Source organism: Globicephala melas, chromosome 2, assembly GCF_963455315.2.
Source record: "Globicephala melas chromosome 2, mGloMel1.2, whole genome shotgun sequence".
Lineage (NCBI taxonomy): Eukaryota > Metazoa > Chordata > Mammalia > Artiodactyla > Delphinidae > Globicephala > Globicephala melas.
Window position 1 is genome coordinate 97,474,924 of NC_083315.2, and position 20,661 is coordinate 97,495,584.

The 20,661-nt window shown below is 35.9% G+C and overlaps 1 protein-coding gene across 4 annotated transcripts in view; it reads right to left on the reverse strand.

The window, feature by feature from the left end:
- Positions 1 to 20,661, reverse strand: part of LOC115845916 (uncharacterized) — a 602,167-nt gene that overhangs the window by 102,397 nt on the left and 479,109 nt on the right. The gene's annotated exons all lie outside the window — the stretch shown is intronic.

A 20,661-nucleotide genomic window follows, 5' to 3' on the forward strand; every position in this document is an offset into this window, starting at 1 on the left:
CCAAAGCTGAACCATGTTGGTGATAGCATCTAGAGAAGTGAGTTTTGACATCATTATGTCTAATTCTCTGTGATTTGGAATTCTTTATTAGCATTTTTACAGAGGATGTATTGACCTAAGCCCACTTAATTATCTAAGGCCTCAGCCTATGGGTAATAAATAAGATTAATATAGTATTTAAGGTAAGTGGCACTGGGCAAACTCTCCATTGATTGTGGAGTGTGTTAAGGTTTTGTCTTTCATGTCCACATAAGAAAAAAGGAAAGCTTAAGGGAAAGGGCTCATTAAAAGTCCGTTGTCTAAAAACCTCGGGAAGTTTGACATCGTATTCTTCCTGACCTCTGAGTGATCACTACTACAGCCAGGACTAATGTTTTTAACATCACACCTTGAACATGGCCCAATATTTTAAATTACATCCATAGATTAAGCCTTCTTATAAATGTCCTGGTTCCGATGCCTCACATTATTGGATATATTTCCGTTTCCTTTGCTTTCATAGACCCTAGACCTAAATAATGAAAACTCTTTATAGTTCATCCAAAGCTCACTGACTCTGACATGTGGTATTCACATTTTGTGAGTAATTTCCAGGGTACTTCCTATTTTTCTGCTGAGTTGTATGCCAAGGTAACTTTTGGAAGGTATAGCAGCATGGGTAATTGGCAATTGTCCAGGTTTGTGTTAGATACATTATGGAGATGTTTCTGTAAATTAGGAATCCATGCAAACAGGTAAATTTCTTTATCTAATAATAATTCTCATTGGGGGTGTTCCCTTAATTTTTCTCCCTTTCTCATGTATTTATATGAAATTGCCTCAAATGATGCTTTCTTTTTTCTCTGAAAGAGCCCATCAATAGATACCCAAAGACAACCATAATTAGGTAAGCTGGCCAATTAAATAAGGAAACACAATATCTTGTTAGCAATTGGCATCAACTGTTGGGTGACATTTTGATAAACTGCTTCAATATAGCGTATAGCATTTTGGTACCTTTTCACTTCTTAAAAGGTCATGGTCTCTGAAAAGTAACATTGAAATAGCTTATATTTAAAGGGTATAGGAAAATTCAAATAAATAGCCTGTTCCACTTCTAGATCTTTCTTCTCACAATAAAATCCCTGACAGTCTATTTGTCTTTTTTGTTTTTTTGTACTTGTTGAGGTTTCCATTATTGTAAGAGGAAGACGATATATCTTTTTCTCTCTAATCCAGATTTGCTATCACTTGAAGCCTCACTCTATTTTCAACAAAGAATTTAACAGTTGACTCACTTGGGAAGATTTGTGTGGTTACAAGTGGCTCCCTTCCTAAGACAGAACTAGAAATATTTCTACACCAATACCCACTCACGAGACTTACAGGAAACTTCTTCAAACCACTGTGAGGAGTGTGTATCACACTGCTCAAGGGTGGAAACCAGGGTCAACTCCACCAGGACTCCAGGTTAGTGTTTCTTACAATATGACCCCACAAGCCATCTACCTTAAAACGGCACCTGAAGTGCTTTGTCAAAAATGCAGATACTTGAGTCAAAGTCCAGATCAACTGAATCAGAATCACTGAAAGTGGAGCTGAGGATTCCTCATTTTTACAAGATCTCCAGGTAATTCTTAAGTATAACTTTGAAAACCACAGCTCTGTGCCATAAACAGGTAATCTGACCATTGCGAGACTTTGAGCTCAATCCTGCCTCTCTTCCTTCACACATATTAAACTTCTCATATTCTCATCCAGCAGGAAATCACTTCTATTTCTAACTTTAAGATGAAAAAACAAGTTGCCTTTTTCCAAAATGACTCATCCTTGACTTTTTGTCCAGACTGATGCAAAGGATCTGTCTTGCACATTGTGGACTGCTCGTGGACATTTTGGGGATGTGTATAACATCATTTTATTAGGAGTGGATAATTTTTCTTTTCAATTGTCCTATGTAGTGTAGGAAGTGCCACATAAATTTCTTTTACAGCCTTGTTAGAAATGTCTGACAGCTGCAGCAAATACAGGTCTGTGTGTGAGCAGAGTGTGATCAGGGCTTTGCTGAGCATGAATTGGTTGAATCAGCCAGTGGTCCCATCATTCAGTCAGTGGGCCACAATCACAAGAGTGCAGGTGACATAACTGCTCTTTCAAAAAAAATAAAGCTGTACCTATTTTATCCTTTACCCACTACATAATAAGTTTTATTGATTGCAAATAAGTATTTGATATTTAGTTCAACAAATTTTGTAGTTTAAAGTTCCAAAAAGCAATCATCCCACAACAAAATAGCTGAAAATACATTGTAGGTTAGGCAAATTGCAGGAGGTTAACAAGGCCGGAACATATTCATATCAATTCTCCTCATTTCTAAATGCACCTGCCCTGGAGGTCAAGGCTCAGAAAGCCAGTAAGACCCCAATACATTCCAGGCCCAGGTAATGGTCAACTCACACATCTTATGAAAGAGTCCTCATTCAGCTTTGAGAAAGGAAATGAGGCATATCCTTCTACCCTCAGATCATACCCATCAGCCTGTATAATTTGTTTAAAAGGAAGAATATTTAGTGAGCTTCAGCTATAAACTATTGTCCTACTGCCTAGAATGTATTCTTTGGGGTCCTAACTCCTAGTGTCCCTCCTTCCCACGCTCCACTAGCTCTGAGACACTGGATGTCTTATCAACCTACATTGGGAGAATTCATCTTTTCTTTGACTGATTCTTCAGGTTCAGGGTCCACAAACTCGCTTATTTGTGCCAATTAATATTTTGTGATTTTCCTCATATGCTTTGGATCTCCTGAAAAAGACTATGCTTCCTGCTTGTCCCTTTCTGAGACATGGAAAGCTAGACTCAATACTCAGCCATGCCACTGGCCTTTCCCATTCTTACATGTCTGTCGCCCTCCTTTTCTTGAGCACCTGCTTTCTGTAGATAACATTTGCCAAGTTCTCTTAATCAAGTGACTCCTGGATCTGGTCATTCCAGATCTACATAGCCAGTCATGACTTTGTACTGACAGTGAAAGTAAAGAACTACTGACTGTATAAAAATATAACCCCAGTTCCCAACTCCCTTTGATTCTTCGCTCAATTCCATAAAGCCCAAGAAGAATTTAGAGATTGTAGTTCATCTTGGAGGTGGGGTAGAGAAATTAATATGTATGTAGTACCAGCTGAGAGCTGAACATGTGATCTTCCTTACGGTAAGAAAATGCTTCTTGGGGATGGGAAAAAGAAAATTGAGCACACACAACAGTAAAACCTAGATAACGTGATAGAAGTTACTTTAAGAACAAAAATATGAGAGCATATCATTATTAAGAAACACTGGGCATAAGAAGGTGAAATATGAAAATAGTCAAGAGACTAAAAAATAATTCAATATTAAAAAATAATGCTTCAGTGGAAAGTTTAGAAATCAGATTCAGAAACTGAAAAGTTCACCCTTTAATACAATGAACATAATGATCATGTCTCTTGTGTTTAGTACTCTGTCCTCTTCTTAACATGTTTTTTGACACTTGATAGGAATGCCAAAATATTTCTTAAATGAATGAATGAAATAATTTCTCGATCAGTAAAGTTAAACTGCATTATACAGTGAAAACATGTACAGTGACATTGGTGCACTAACATTTTAAAAAGTGACCTGAATGCCAGTGTCCAAAATAAACGTGGGTTTAGAAAATACATTTTGCTAGTTGATATTATTCCAATAAAGGTTGAAATCTCAGTCATCTATCTGCCTATTTTGTTCTAAAAATATTAAAAGCTTTACTGTTTCTTAACGCATTATTCTTAATGCATTAATTTACTATTTCTTTGCATGGTTATTTTTCACATTATTTAGAGAAAATCTGTCTTCCTGCTAAAACTTTTTGCATTGTATATACAGTATTACTTATTGCTTGGATAATGCCCTATTAATTTCAATGGATTCCTTTTGACATAAAAATGGATTTGCACTGAAGGGCAAACACTACCTCCATATGTATCCAGGCTGCATTACAATTGAATCCATCACATTATACATTTATAGGTGTCTACCCCTGTTACACTGCTAAAATGGCCTGCCATAAAAAATGGCCATGTGAAAAGCTGGTTTAAATTCCATGCATTTTTACTTGCAAAGTATCTGGATAGATGAACAGAAGCCTCCAAGATGAAATCTTTTCCAACATGAATATGCTAACATGACTAACATGACTCCCTGGAAGCAACACCTCAGCACTTTGTCCAGTGTCTTTTCTTTAGATTCCAATAACAGATTTGTTTTAGGGTCAGCATGTTGGAAAGCAGCAAGAATTTATTTTTTCAAGCTCACAGTGGTAAATGGCACATTGAGAGAGGAAATCGTAATCTCTTCTGTTTTCTTTGGCACCACTGATGCTAGTAAATGAGGGCCCCTATATGGAAATCAAAAGCCCTGTTTAGGGGCTTCCCTGGTGGCACAGTGGTTGAGAGTCCGCCTGCTGATGCAGGGAACGCGAGTTCGTGCCCTGGTCCGCGAGGATTCCACATGCTGCGGATCGGCTGGGCCCGTGAGCCATGGCCGCTGAGCCTGCGCGTCCGGAGCCTGTGCTCCGCAACGGGAGAGGCCACAACAGTGAGAGGCCCGCGTACCGCGCAAAAAAAAAAAAAAAAAAAAAAAAGCCGTATTTAGCATGTAGGATCTTTGGGATTATATCTTTAGAAATAACTGATTGGTACACCTATTAAAGTTTTAAGACAATTAAAATGTCTTCCTTTTCCTTATTAAGCATGGAAAACCACGCCTACAAAGCTGACTGAAGGTATGGAGGCAAAACATGATTCTCAGGGACAAGCATAGAAACCAGACTGAGTCTTTCTATTTGGGGTGCTTCTAAAAAGTGAGGGTCAAGAGTTTAGGAGAACATCAATTTTGTGGGATTTCATCGAGTTTCCTTATTTTTCCGTAAGTTAGAACTCTCAAACGGAGGTAAATATATTATAGCAAATAATAACATACTAGTAGGAGGAAAAATAAAACACTAGATCTCTATCTATGACTTAAACAAGAAAAATTGTTGGCTCATGGTTTGAGATTTTACTTCGCACATAATAAAAACAAAATAGAACAGGAAATGACAATAACACCACCAGACTGGAATCAGAACATTCGGGTTTACGATCCAGTTCTGTCCTTTCTAGATATCTGATTTCAAAAAGTCATCGGGCTTCTATTATATGCTGTATATATAAAATGAGGATTTTCCATAAGAACTTGCTCTACATATTTTTAAAAATTAAGGCCAGCATTTAAAAATCAGTTTTTGCATAAAAACATAGACTTATGGTCTCAGTTGCTTTATATGTAAAATGGGGATAAAAATAATCTACTACTTTGTGTCCTTTATATAGAGTGAATAAGATATTGTTATATACTTTGGAAACTTGAAATTAGTATTATTTACCACTTATTAAACTCATATTATTCTTGACTTTAGTAGCTTCTTTTGTCTCTTCTAATTTTTTTAGTTCTTTTTCTTCTTAAGATCTCAGGAATTAACCACAATATTTCATACCTGATGCTTTGAAGACTGCAGCTTTAGTTAGGCTTGGCCCATGAATTCTGACTCATAACTTTTTCCATTCAAATTATTAAAAGATGACTTTATTTATCATAACGTATGAATGGAATATAAATGAGGCTCAGTGTATATCAGCTCCCTTATATGAATACACATAGGTCTAGTACATGTACAAGGGGACATGAAGTGAATTTCGAGATGGTAAAGATGAGGGTACTGTTCAGTTTCTTTTTTCTTCCCTTCCATCAGTAAAATCTATTGAAACACACAAGATGTAGAAATAATACATATTGATGCAGATTGAACTGGCAAATTGTGTTTTTAAATATAGGGTGCATATTACTCTTTTGTCCCTCAATATGTTAAAATATATTTTATAAAATTGTGTTATAACCCTCAAATCAGTCTGATCTTTTTAAAAAAGTTTTTTTTTTTTTACAGAAATTAGTGGATCAAAGATAAGGTTAAAAATTAGCAGTACCTTGAGTTACAAAGGATTTGTAGAACTCTTTCTGTAGCTGGGAGTTTGAGAACCAACTATTAATCATGTTATAACGTCAAAAGATATAAATGTGTACCAAGCAGAAAGAATTCAGTTCAGGTCTGCTGGCCCGAATACAATGGGCTGAATACAAAGTCCTGAGATTTCTTAGATGCATAATGTACTTACAAATGGTCCATGCTATGCTAATAAAACTATTGTGACTTGGAGCTTTTGCAGTAGAAACTGACAGATGAGGCCGGGTTAAGTACTTTTTCAGACAAGCTACTACAGTAAATCATTAAGGCACACAAACAATCATCCTTCATCAACGTGCAATTTGTTTCATAGCAATTGCAAATCGAAAACAATGTAAACAAACAAATCGACAACTAATGAACATCCCCCCACGGCTCACTGTAAATAGATCTACAACTTTAGAAGAACACTTTATCCAACACATTGTCAACTCATTGTAAACACATCTACAACTCATAAACAACTCATTACCCAGTCTGTTGTCACCTCATTGCAATTAAAGTTGAATGTTAACTGTACTGTATGTTCCTGCTCTGAATCAGATTATACCCTAAGAAGAAAACATTAAGGAGAGCCCGTTCAGAAATGAGAAGGATTTTATTTTACTTTTCTCCCACATCAGCTTGACTTCTAAAATTACTTGACCAGGCTCACATTGAAATTAAACTGTATTTTTACCCTTTCCTCAGGTATCCCACATTTTCCATTTGCATAGAGAAGGCAGTGGTTTCTTAGCTCAAGTCTCTTTCATAGAGGAAAAGTAAATGTGTAAAGTATTCCCCAAGCAGTAGTAAAACTCACAGCTTTTACTGTAATTGCTTTGTGTGAACTGCATTTTGGTATCCCTACCTGGTATATAATCTTTTGGTTGGGGCCAGTTTTTCTTACAATCTACAGGATGAATATTTTTGGAAAGCAAACATGAACTTATGAATGTCAACACAATTCTCCTGTAATGTTAATTTTACCTAAGGATTTAAGTGGATTTATTCACCACTCTGATTTACATAATCCTTATATCACATAGTGTGTATTGCCAGATTATATGTGTATGCTTATGTATAATATGTAGGCAGATATGTATGCAACACGTAAGTATACTTGGCATTATTTGACCCGTTATACAAAGGGTGAGTTTTTGTGATGAGGGTACAGTTTTATAGTAAATTTTTTTTCTGATTCAGACTAAGCTTCAGCTTTCTTGGTTAATCTGTGTGGAAGATAGAAGGATTTGAATTGGAATTCTACTAAATGAAAATGATTTACAGATTCAAGGTACAATCCCATATACCAAACTATATTTATAATTTAATATGCTTATGAGCATCATATTCATACCAGTCAACACAAAAGGGCCATGGTATGGTGAAAGAACAACCAACAACGAAGGGGTCTTGGTTCTCTGGCCAATTCTGCTTCTAAAGAAATAAGATATTCCTTAAAGTTGTATTCCAAAGGGTGAGTCACAGATTCCTTCCTAGGAAAAATAATCTCTAAAGTTCTTTCCAACTCTAAATTTTATTCTGAATATTTTAAGCATGCATGGTATAGCTAGCACTGAGGTGCTTTGGAGAACATATAAGAAATTATTTTTATCTTATGAAATAGAGGGATGCATTAAAGCTTTGCAGTCAGATAACAATCTGAATACAGTTCTGTCACCTCCTAGCTGTATAATGTGTCCTCTCTGAGCCTTGGTTTCTATACTTATAAAATGAGCATGTGGAATTATTGTGAGAATTAAAGATTCAAATACTTGTCAGGTATCTAGTGCAACGCTTAGTACTGAACAAGTGTTCAATGGACAGTAGTAATGATGATGGTGACGATAATCAAACTAGTTTATAATCTCTCTCTAGAGAAAATCCAGACCAATAAAAAATTAATTCATTCATCCCTATAACCTCTTGCATATTCTCCTGCCATTATAGAGAGGCCATAACATTATACATTATTCACATTAATGTTTCTTGGGAAAATACTTTTGGGGAGGGCCATGGATTTTCTATTTCCTTTTTCTGTGACATATTCTATCATGAAGTCACCCTAAGTATTGAAGTATGAGCCCCAGATTTAAACACTATTAAAAATAAGGATGATATTTTTACTGCAAAAGAGGCTTTTGAAATTTTTCTCTTGTATGCTATTAAGTTAATATACTAAATTATTATAAAGAGAGGTATCTTGTTAAAGTATAAAGATCAGTGCACTATGAACTGAGAAGGTGTAGGTTTTAGTCTTAGTTCTGCCCAAAAGCAAGATATTGAGCTTGAGCAACTCCCTTAACTCATCTAGATAAAATCAAGTATTTGATTCCCCAGTTGTCTCTCCCATTTCCCACTCCAAATTCCTTCCAGATCATTTATTCATTCAACAAATACGTATTGATCACTTCCACGTGCTAGGGACTCTTCGAAGTACTGGGGATCCATTATGAGCAAGATGGACAAATCCCTGTCCTCAAGGAGTTGACGTTTTAGTGGATGAGACAAAGTAAGTAAGCAAGTTAAGGCAATATCAAGTAAAATTGCGGTGAAAAATGAAGCAGGTAAGAGGCTTGAGAGTAATGGCAAGTCATACTCTTTAGATAGAATGGTGAGAGAAGTCCTCTCTAATGATGCCATTTGACTACAGACCTGAATTAAGTGAGAAAGAAGTAATGCATTTTTATAGGAGACTCAATAGTTATAGAATACAAGGATTAAAATGTTATATCTTTCTGTTTCTGTCTTAAGGCTAGCAGAATCCATTCCCACCATTCTTCATAGCCCGTCTTTTAAGGTGCAGGAAATATGTTTCTCTCTTCTACCCTACCACACATGAATTTATCATCCCCATCCCGTCTTCTTCTGATATCAGAAATCAAGCCTTTGTACATTTTTCATAGGTTTAGATTTCAATTCCCATTGCTGCAAATCAAAGTATTGTTTATAAAAAGTGAATATGTTAGAATGAACACAAAGAGACCAACCATTTGAGATACAGAGTTACAGGAGATGAAGTCAGGGATTTAGCAGAGCTGAATCATGTAGGATGTTCCAGGCCAGCATAAAGGCTCTGGGTTTTGTTCTGATCAAGATTCTTCTGTCACTCTGTGCTGGACAGACTTTAACAGGGCAAAAGAAGAGAAGAGAGACCAGCCAAGAGCTTCTTACAACAATGTAAGCAAGAGATGATGGAGGCTTGGACAAGTAGAGTAGCAATGGGGGTGGTGAGAAGTAGTTGGATTTATGACTTTTGAAGATCTAGGACTCAGGACTTGTAAATGGGTTGGCTAATGGTGTAGAAGGTGAGATGAAAAGAGAATTCAGTGTCCTGCAGACCTGATTGTGCTTGACCAGTTATGAGTTGGAAGACCTTAGGCAAGTCAGTTCATCTCTCTGACCCTCAGAGTTCCCTCATCAAATTGTTATGAAGATTAAATGGATTGGATGGCACATAATCACACATACACCCCCCATAAATATTAGCTTCTATCTCCTCATCCTTCCTTTACAGTCCAAACATGCTAGAAATAGTTCTGAGATTATGACACAGATCATTTTATCTTGTGATTATTCTTAATGATAATAGAAAAGATTTTAAAAATAAATTCTGAGACAGATAATGAAAACAATAATGTCATAAAAAACTAAAAGGTATTATTAGACACTCCAGATAAATGTTAGAAACCACTTTTCTTGACCCAAATCTATGGATTCCCAGTAGTAGTAGCTACAACTTACAGGTACGAGTCAGCAAAGAGGCTTCCCCCTTCTGGAAAAATTGGGCCTGGCTTCAAAATGGCTGTCAGCTTCCTCTGAAGTCATAGGCAAGGCAAATGTCTTATTTCCTTGGGATATTCTGACCTAATCAAGTACTCAATTTTTGCCCCCAAAGATTTCTATCCATGTGAATGTTAACCATTGACACATTCTCAGGTTATCTGGTGCTCAGATCAACTATGAAGAGAAAGTCACCATTGCAAGATGCTTTCTAGACAGGTAAAACACTTGTGGCCACAGACTGCATTTCTAATCCTTGGAATGATATGTTCATGAAAATGAACAGAGGAGAGAATGGAAAACAGAATAACATGATGATAATAGCCAGTATTTATTGAGCACCCTCTACATCCCAAACACCTTACACTTAATAGCTCATTTGCACAGGTCCTCTGTGAAATATGTACTATCCTTATAATTTCTACTTCCATAAGTAAACTGAGAGATGGAGAGGCTAATTTTTTTTTTTTTTTTTAACGCAGCTAAGCAGTGGTCAAGCCAGGATTTGAACCCAGGTCATCTGGCGTCCGAGGCTGCACTTTGAAGCATTTTTCAATACTGCGTCTATCATCATGTTCAGAAAAATAAATCAAAGAGCAAGGTATCAACTTATATCAAGCCATTAAAAACATTTCTCTGTTAGGAACAGCATTTCATTAATACTAATATGATGAGAGAAGGTGAGCTGAGAGGTAAATGAAGATCTGAAAGCTTATTTACACTCCAGATCTGTGTCTGGTAATCTTTACCATTTAAACGACCCAAATCCCTAATGCTGCAGTATAAGTCACATTGTTTTAGATTTCTCTGAGACAGTCTTTAAGTCAGCTGTTCTCCCCATTGCCCGCCAGGTCAGAGCTTCTGGGTGGCCTTCAAAGGAAAACTCAACTAGAATAGACTGAAGAGTTTATGAAGTAAAAAGAAAGGATGACAAGAGCTCAGCAGGGAAATAATATTATACCTTCCATGTGAAAATTCCCAGAAAAAATATGTTCATTCTTACCTCTCAACTCTCTCTTTTTCCTCCACTCATTCTTTGTCCTATACACCCAGATTCTTCTTGAAGCCTATCACATTTCCAGATGAAAATATGTGCTCAAAAATGTGCTAATATTTTACATGTGTATAAAACAGATGTATGCACATTACACTATAGGTACGAGGCATTTAAGACACACAGTTGCTAATATTTGCATCCTAAGCTTTAATTCAACCAGGATACTACATAGCACGTTGTTCCGCGTCACATGTGCTTCAAAGTAAACAGGGTTGGTGATGATTTAAAACCTCTATAAAAGTAAACATAAATGATTTTAACAAATGTTCTGCTTTATTTTTTCTTTGTGGTTAATTTTTTATTTTTTAAGATCTAGGCTTCTCAATGATATGCATTCTTCCAGTGAATCATGTTACTTACAAAATTTACAGTTGACCTGTAGTTCGATGCTTACAATATTACTAGTATCTAAAATCATATGCGTTCCTGGAAACAACAGGAAAGGACCCTTTTCATAAATTCAAGTAAACCTTGCACTGCCAGTATAGAGCTCACCAAAGCCATCGAAAATTCAGGGTATTATTGTACTTAAAACAAGTGAATTCTACCAACCTCCACACCATCTGTTATTTTTTTCATCACTTTTCCATAATGCGTCCTTTTCACTACTTCTGAACTTCTCTTATTCTTCTGCTTCTTTTAAGTCATGTCAGAATTTGCCTATTTTGGCACTCAATGGAGACTATCTTAGAACTTTCTTCTAAGTCTTGGCTGACTTCAGGCTAAATTCCAGATAACTAGGTGGGTTTGAAATATGTATGTAGAGAAATTTTATATGAAACATGTGTTGTACAAATGGAGATGATTTTTAACAAACCCTAGTCTTTGTTTGATCTAAATAGATTTTGTTTTCGTTTTGACTTCCTACATAAGATCATAGCTATACGGTCTTCTACTATCCCTTCCCTCAAAACTGGAAAAAAAAATTCATTGCTAGGTACTGTGTTTTAATATCTACCCACAGTGTTTTTTATGCTATTCACAGAAAACTTGGAAAATGCAAAGAATATATTAAAAATCACTGATACTAAATTTCCTTTGAAAACATAAAATGTCCTATGTGTTAGACATTTAGACTATTTTCTATGTTTTACTGTTATAAGCTAAACAGAAGTGAATATTCTTGAACACAAGTAGTTGTTAACTGGGATTTTAAAAATATATATCTTCAGCCATTTGTCATCAAATTTCTATACTCATAGGGATTTTTCAGAAGGCAGGGATTTCTCAGAAGTCAGCTGAACTACACATTCATAGATATTAGAATTTAGCTCTTTCTTCTTGTAGTCTTGTTATCTAAAATGTCTAAAGAAGTTTTAAAATCATATATTGCAATAAGTGCTAGTTATAAAATGTTTTAATTAACTTTTCAAATCTGCTTATTAATTTTACAAAGAGGGGACTACTAATGGAACACTTCATAAACATCCTTATGTACTTAGCATGGAAAATGTCTATAAGGATCTCGCAGGAAAATTGCAGTTTTTCTATTGTACTTTAGCTATCATAAATGTTGAAAATGACTATCAAACACACCTTATAAAAATAAATATGTGTTACTTATTTACAATTTTGTTGACTTTTTTAATACATAGGTTTTTGAGTCACCATACAGTTTTATAATTATTTTAATTCTAATTTTCAAAAAGAAATTACAAAAATTTCTTAACCATGAAAGAGTTCAGACTCTGAATGAGATGTTTCAACTGTCGGATTTGTGACCCATGTAGTCAATGAGTGATGGATTAGGAGCAAAAGGGTTAAGCCGTGTGTGTGCTGCTACGCTTTAGCCAAGAAGTAAGTTCAGGACACCATAGTTCAGAGAGGTCAAAGCCTAGTAAACGCAAAGATCAGGGAAACGAAGGGTTCAGAGAGCTGGGGACCTGGAGAAACGTGCCCTGGAGAATTTTAAGGAAGCAATGTCTAAGAACCTCTCTTGGAGCTAGGGGCCAGGCTATTGTGCCAGTCCTGGCCCAGAACAGAGACTAATGCTGTAATCCTGAACCACTCTCTCTAGGGTGGTGCTTTCTGTCACTGAAAAGGCTGGAACTGGTCATAGGGGAAAAGATGAAGGGCCTCTTTTCTTGAATTTCCATGGCTTAGTTAATTAGAGCCAATAGGGCACAAGATTCAGAAACCTACAAGAGAACATTAAAACCAGTGGAACAATCCAGCCTCTGTTGTTAGGAGGGTTTGGAAACAGATTAGACTAGAGGACAGAGACTCCACTAGACCTTGACCCAAATGAACCTCAGCCTCCTGGCTACAGTCCACTAGCACACACGCAGCTTAAAATAGTCAACAACAGAGTTATCAGAATCAGGTCCTTCAACTGGAGTAAAGATGTGTGAGAGAATCATAAGAGTCAGCAAGGCAATGTGATATATTGTAGGAAAAGCACAGGCTCTAAGTCAGAATAGCCAGATGAAAATCTTACCCCTGTATTTATTAAATGTGGTATTAACTCATTGATCCAACTCTGTGAACTTCAATTTTCTCTTTCATAAAATATTAAGTAACAGCACTACCTCTTTGTAGTTTCTATCATGCATTAGGGACAATCTAAACAAAAGGTAAGACACATGGGATGTGCACAATAAGTAGAAGGTATTATTACCGTCATTATTATTACTACTATTATATAAAATCCTACAGAATAAATAGATATTATTATAATATAGGGTATTATAATAATACAATAAAGAGAAGCCTTAAGATTCTCAAATAACCAACAAAAGCCAGTGGTATTTCTCCTTCCACTTTACCTTAGTTTGTCCAGTTAACCATTTTCTCCCAAAAGCTTAATAATTTTCACTCCATTCTGAAGCTTTCAAGGACCCAGTATAGTCAGGATTCATTTTGTCATTTAAAAACAAGTCGTCAGAATTACATAGGTGAAATCTTATAATAATTATAAATGCCATTTACTGAGAACCTGCTTATTACCAGCACAGTGTGTTAGGTGAACTCCACATATTAGTTCTCATTTTATATTCACAAAACTCTACAAGGTAGGTATGATTATCCATTTTTTGTTGTTGTTGAATGAGTAAATGAAGTACTTTATCTATGGTTACCTAGCTGGCAGGAGGAGGAACTAGGAATTGACCTATGTTTAGATTCAAGGCTCTAAAATATGCACCTAGTGTTCATTTGAAGGCTTATTTAATCACAACTAAACATGTATTTATATAGTTTTCCCCTCTCTTTCACAGGTATGGAGTTTCTTCTGATTTTTGAGTCTTCTGCAATTCCTAGGATGATTCAGGGGAAATTCATCAATTCCTTCAGTAGTCAGCGATTCTTTATTCTGTGCCTACATTCATCAGGGACCTACTAACTTGAGGGGCCTGTTGGCTCTTTTTATGTTGTTATGAACTAGAATGACTGTGATATGAATATGGGTTTGGAGGTCAGAAAAGAGGTCAGGACTAGGGATGCAGGTTTGTAGCTCACTGACACAGAGTGCTCAATAAATATACTTGTGAAATCAGTTAGTTTATTAAGCCACAGAAATGGATGAGTTCATTTAAGAGTGACTTATATGGTGAGAAGAAATAAACAGAAACTGAGGAGCATGTAAAGATGAGTAGAGGAGGCCATAGGACACAGAAGTAGGAAAAAAACCAGGAAAGACTGACAACTCTGGTCATAGAGCCCAAAGTAAGCATGATCTTCAAGAACTGAATGATTAATTTTTTCCAATTCTATTATAGTCAGGGCAATAACTGAAAAGCATCCAATGTACTTACCACAGTGGTGAGGCTTTTTTTTTTTTTTTTTTTTGGACTAATGGTATCAGAAACCATATCGCAATGTGTCTCAGAAATAAAGAGATGGTAACGTAGGTGAAGTAATAGACACCATTCTTTCAAATACCTTATCTGTGAAGCTAAGTGGAGTAGTGATGCAGAAGGTAGAGGACATTTAAAGTTAGAAAGGAAGAAAAATATCAATATGCTGCTGAAAGCTGAGGCTAAAGATAAATGTCCCATCTGAACTATGACTGAAGTCTTTGAGGGAATTAGGGACTGGGGTGGGGCTAGGCGGGGGATCTGTGGTCTAGGTAGCCATTTCCTGCCTTAAGTTAGAGGATAGAATCTTCTTAGATTAAGATTTGAGAGGTGAAGGTAATGAGATGCCCATAAACTTGGCAGAATTAGAAGTTGAGCATATTCTTTGAGAAGAGAGGCTGTGGAGTATGGGCTTGAGGAAAATAGTAGAAACCTGAAATAATTGTGTAGCTGGTAAGACACCTGAGCTGGCAGGCAGTGTTGAGAACTTTAATAAAGTTCTGATTCTTGATTACTTGGGTTTTTGTTCTATTTGGAAACAATCCCACAAAACACTCAGATTTCTTTATAGCTTTAAGGTTACCAACCAGTTGAAGGTCAAATGACTTATATTAGGGTATTTTGTTGGAAGGAAGACTTAGGTTCTAACTAATTTTGCAGCCAACTACTGTGTAACATTGGGTGAAACACGCTTCTTCAATGAATAATAATGAAATATTTGTTCTGAGCAGTGCTGATTACAATAGCAATGAAAGTCTACGATGCTACCAGTAAAATGATTGCCATTTTTTCTCAATTTGCAGCAAATATGCAAGAGACCTGGAAAGGAATATTTTATAACTAAACAGTGTATTACAAATAAAGGCATGATTTTATATACATGAATATTACAAAACTCTAAAAAATTAATTGCTTAACAGGTCAAAAACTCAGGTCAAAATCAGGTTCTTTAATGCTATACTGCTCTACATATCACTTCAAAAGTCGGCCCCCAAGATCAGTGAAACTTTTTTTTTCTCAGTTGTGGCTAGAAATAAGTTAGAAGATTTTTGGCTACGATGGATATCATAAATAAACTATTAGTATGGGATAAGAAAAACAGACTTGATATATTCTAAATAGTACTCATAGAGTTTGGATTTCATAGCACCTGTACAGTTTGTCTATTCAGCAGTTCTCACCTAGTCATTAATGTTCCCTGGTGGGTCCTCATCTCATTGTAGGGATTAATTTTAAGAAGGAGGATAAAATTCTTTAAATTACTTCATGACATCTCATGTAGTAATATCAAAAACAGAAAGGTATTTGGAAATGTCATTCAGAATCCTTACTCCTAACCTTACAAAAAGGGACAAAGAAACTTTTTAGGAAGTGTAGTTCAGAATCATTACTCTTGAATGCACTTGAAAGGAAAGGTGATTCAGTGAAGCCCTAGTGAAAGAGCTGATGTGAAGTGTCTCAGAAGAGTCTTTTCACTTTTAGTGACAAGTATTCAGCTTAATATTGTTACCTATTCATCAACCATCTATCAATTCATAAAACATTTATTTTGAGTAAGACACACAGCACAAGGATCCACAGTTTCTACCCTCAAGGTGTTCACAGTCAAGTACAGGAAAACACCATTAAAAAGCAAAATTATAACGAGGGTGATTCATGCACAGTGGATGTACACATAAAGCACAAAAATAGCCCTGAGGAGGGAGTGATTTCTTCTACTGGAGGGTCAGAAATGCCTTTCAGGAGACATAACATTGATTGACATTGGACAAATCCATTTTAGTTCACTGTGTATGATTAAATGAGATAGCTACTTCCCATTTTACAGACAACTGCCATAAGAAAGGATGAATAGCACTAGGATATAATGTCCAAATCAAAACCTCACACCCTCCAAGTTTCCCTGACTCACTCGTTTGATCATCCTGTATTTTGTGTTTCTACTGTACTCACACGTGGGTAACTATTTCTATATTTGTTTTTAATTGTTCAATTCCTCAAAGTACTTCACGTTTTTCTCCCTCAAATTTCTCACTCTGATTCTGTCCCAAACTGAACTATTCCGTGCACAAATACCTCAAATGCTATTTGAAACTCCATTCATAATAACCTATGTTTCATTTCATCACTAGAGTGAAAAAGGGGCACAAGCATGAGACTCAAAAGTTGTGCCTCAGTAAAGACAAAAGTCTGTGGTGAATTATTTCTAGATGAAAAAATCCAGAACAAAATGATTCCTCATCAGATTATAGTCTCAAATAGAAAGGGCTGCTAAATTTAGAGCAATAAAAACAGATAATTAAGAGGAGAGCCTGTGTGTGAAGTTGCACAGTGTTTCTGGAACCACCTAATACGTTCAGAGTTATCTGACTTCTTTTAATATTTTAAATATTTATAGTATATGTTTATATATTTAAATAAGCTTATTTCTTTTTATCAAGAAAAATATATTTTAGGTGTTTTTCATTCTTCTGACCCTAACCTTTGTTTCCCACTATCTTTTTATTTAAAAAACACATTGCTGTCTTAGTTATCTCAGACCCTTTTTGAATAAAGAGTCTTCTAAAGAAGCCCTGGCTTCATTACAATTCTCTTTTTAATCTGTTAAAATCCATCCAAATTTGTGTTCTCTAATTGCATAGGAGATTTAGAGAAACGTCCAAGAATCTCCAGGACTTGTAACCTTTTTTTTCCTTCACTTGTTTCCAAACTGCATCTGTGTTGTCAGACAAAATATTAATAGACCTTGCTTAGCTAGATTTAGTAGAATCTAGGACAGTGATTTACAGAGTAGAGGGAAATCCATGTTAAACCTTCAGGTCTGGAAGTTCAAGGTTTATGTTGATATCTATTTGGATTGGTATGTCGTTTCCTTGCTTATAAAAATAAAATGATGTGTGAATGGGTAACCCGGAAATACAAAATATAATGTTTAACATTACACTTACCACTTGCAAGTCAGAAGGTGTGTTAGTACTTTAAGGATTCCCAAAGTGAAAACATGTCAACACACTATAGGATAGAGCTGTGCTCTGAGACTATGTTGAAGGGTGAGCAATAACCTTTTAGACTAAGAAGGACAGAAAGTAAGGTTGGAGGCATATTGACTTCATATTAGACTAGGTGTACAGCACATCTGGACTTTGAATACATGTATACATATGTATACAAACACAGAGCATGTATGGCAGAGTTAGTATATATGTGTATGTTTGTATATATACACACACAAGCACACAGGGAGTGTATGTGTGTTTCTAAATATATACACATATACTGTTGTTGTCATCCTTAGGGTATTGGCTTGTCAATCCAGCCACTGAGAAACAGGCCAGATTGGCCTTTGCCTCCAGCAGGATATCCTGAGGTAGAATTTTGCATGTGGCAGGCAGCCAGTACAATACATCACTACAGCTGGATTAGGAGGATAACACCAAGGCCAGACCAGGAATAGGAATAAATCCTTTTTGTAGAATTGTATAGGGGGTTTTGAAGATGACTTATCTTTTTTTTAATCCAAAATCACTAAAATGGAAGGAAACATTTGTCATCAAGAAAAAGGTGAAGAAAAGGACAGTGGGGCTCTTGAACGAGGGCATGAACCTGCATGAAGTTGAGACTCCAGCCAGCCATTGACAGGGGAAGGGAGGGGTGACTGCACTGTGGATACAGCAAGACAGTGTTCAAAGGCAACCAAGAAGGACCTCAGGAGTTTGGATCCTGGATTCAAGTTTCCTGGCCCTATTACTGAGATTTTCCCCAGGAAGTTTATAGGGATTTAAAAATAGCTTCAGTGTAGAGCCCAGTTATACAAGTACCTTGGTATTTTCAAATATGAGCTAATAGCCATGCCTTAAATGAATGGCCCCTGTTTTATCCTATTGATGACATTTAACCTCTGAGTTTTTAACTGAGTCTCAGCAATCTGCTTAAATCAGATCATCTTCTTAAGGAAGATTTGAAGTTTATTTTGCCAGAATCTACTTTGGTTACTATTTAAACAATTTTACAGATCTCAGAAATGATTTTAAATAAGCTCATAACAATACAAGAACATTTTGCTTATTAGCATAACCTTTTACCAACCACATCTACTCCCCATACGAAAACATAAGAATTTAGAATTCGCACTTGGTGGCCATCTGTTTTCTCTCTGAACATTACTTTTAAGTCTCTTTCTTTGGGTTGTTATTAAGATATTTTAAATCGTGATGTTCTTGCACAGCATGTCAGATAGAAATAATGATAATAAAATAAGTGTGTATAGCAATCTACGCAGAAACAGGAGAGAGCAAAAGAAAATTAACGAATGTTTAACTCTAGGCAGAGGGCCAAACTATCCCAAACCCCCTCCTCCATCTGCCCTTGACATATTTTAAAAAACCCACCTTCAAGAAGTAGAAATTTCTTTGTCTATGGCAGCAGAGTTTTCATAAAGTAATGGGTAATAGAGGGGTTAAGTGCAAGACTCTAGAGCCCCAGTTCTGCCACTTATTTGCTGCGTGACTTTTGGAAGTTTACTCAACCTCTCTGTACCCTGGATTCCCCATCTATAATACAAGATTGATATTCATCTAAATTAGATTTATTGTGAGGATTACCTCAGGTAATGTATTCAAACAGCTTGGTTAGCACCAGGACAACCACAGTATAAGACCTCAAATGGTTGGTTATTATTTATTTTTAATTTTATTGAAGTATAGTTTATTTATAACGTTGTGTTAATTTCTGCTGTACAGCAAAGTGACTCAGTTATACATATATGTATTCTTTTTCATGTTCTTTTCCATTATGGTTTATCACAGGATATTAAATATAGTTCCCTGTGCTATACACAGGTCCTTGTTGTTTATCCGACCTATACATAGTAGTTTGCATCTGCTAATCCCAAACTCCCAATCCTTCCTTCCCCCAAGCCTATTATTATTTTTTTAAGAATACTAATTATTAGTCATTTGCTTCATTAATCTGTCTTTAGTCAAGGCTATATACCTTGTGTAGTCTTTAAAATCTTTATAGGGGACCACTTCTAGTTGCATCTGTACTCATGAAAATGCAATTTCTTAGTACATCTGGATAAAATTTAGCTGCTCATCCTTAACTCCCAGATCACCTATTCTTAATAGGAGCAAAGGGATTTTCTGTGGAATCAGCACAGTGTCATGTCCCAGGTTTCCCATGGTTAGTGTATATTTGGATTGTGGCCAAATCCCCATTAAACTTTATATCAATCATGTTCATTGGATTCCACTGGAAAAGAATGATAAAGGAACTGGAGAGGGAAGTGTCTTCATAAAAACTCAATGTGTACTGTTTCTAAACAATGAGCACTTGGGGTCTAAGCTTCTACATTAGCAATATTTGTATCTTAATGTAAAATGATGACATCAGAAATTATTTTTTTGGGTCCCTCTTAGGAACCTTTAAAAATGTGCCAGTATATGGCTACCCAGGTACATTTTTATTGCACATTCTCATAGCAGAAGGGGCATTGGGGATGCTTTTAACAAGCAGTTGGGTGAGGACCTGGCTGTAGCTAGAGAACCTCATTTAATGGGCAAAAGGAGAAGATGACTTAAAATTTCACAACGGTCTCTTCCCCTTTACAGTATTTAAATTTCCTTTTTTTTTTCTCTCCTGATTCCTGAAATAATTATTAAAATCTCTTTAAAGTTGACATCTAAAACTTTTTATAACAAGTTAAACAGCTGGAGTATAAAATTCCTGGTTTGCCGTGAATATTGACATTTAAAAAACAAAATCCCTAAATACTTCTGGAATTTCAATCTACTGTAATCTACTTTCAAAATAAAAAATAAAGGAGATTGCTTTAACAGTTGAGAATTTTAAAGGCTTCTCCTCAAATTGTATATTTATTCCAATTTCCCAACTAAATTTTAATCCCAATACACACATTTTTACTTGTGAAGGTCTTTTACTGATTGCTCTATGTTACTTCTAATAAAAATGTGTGTAAATTAAAATATTA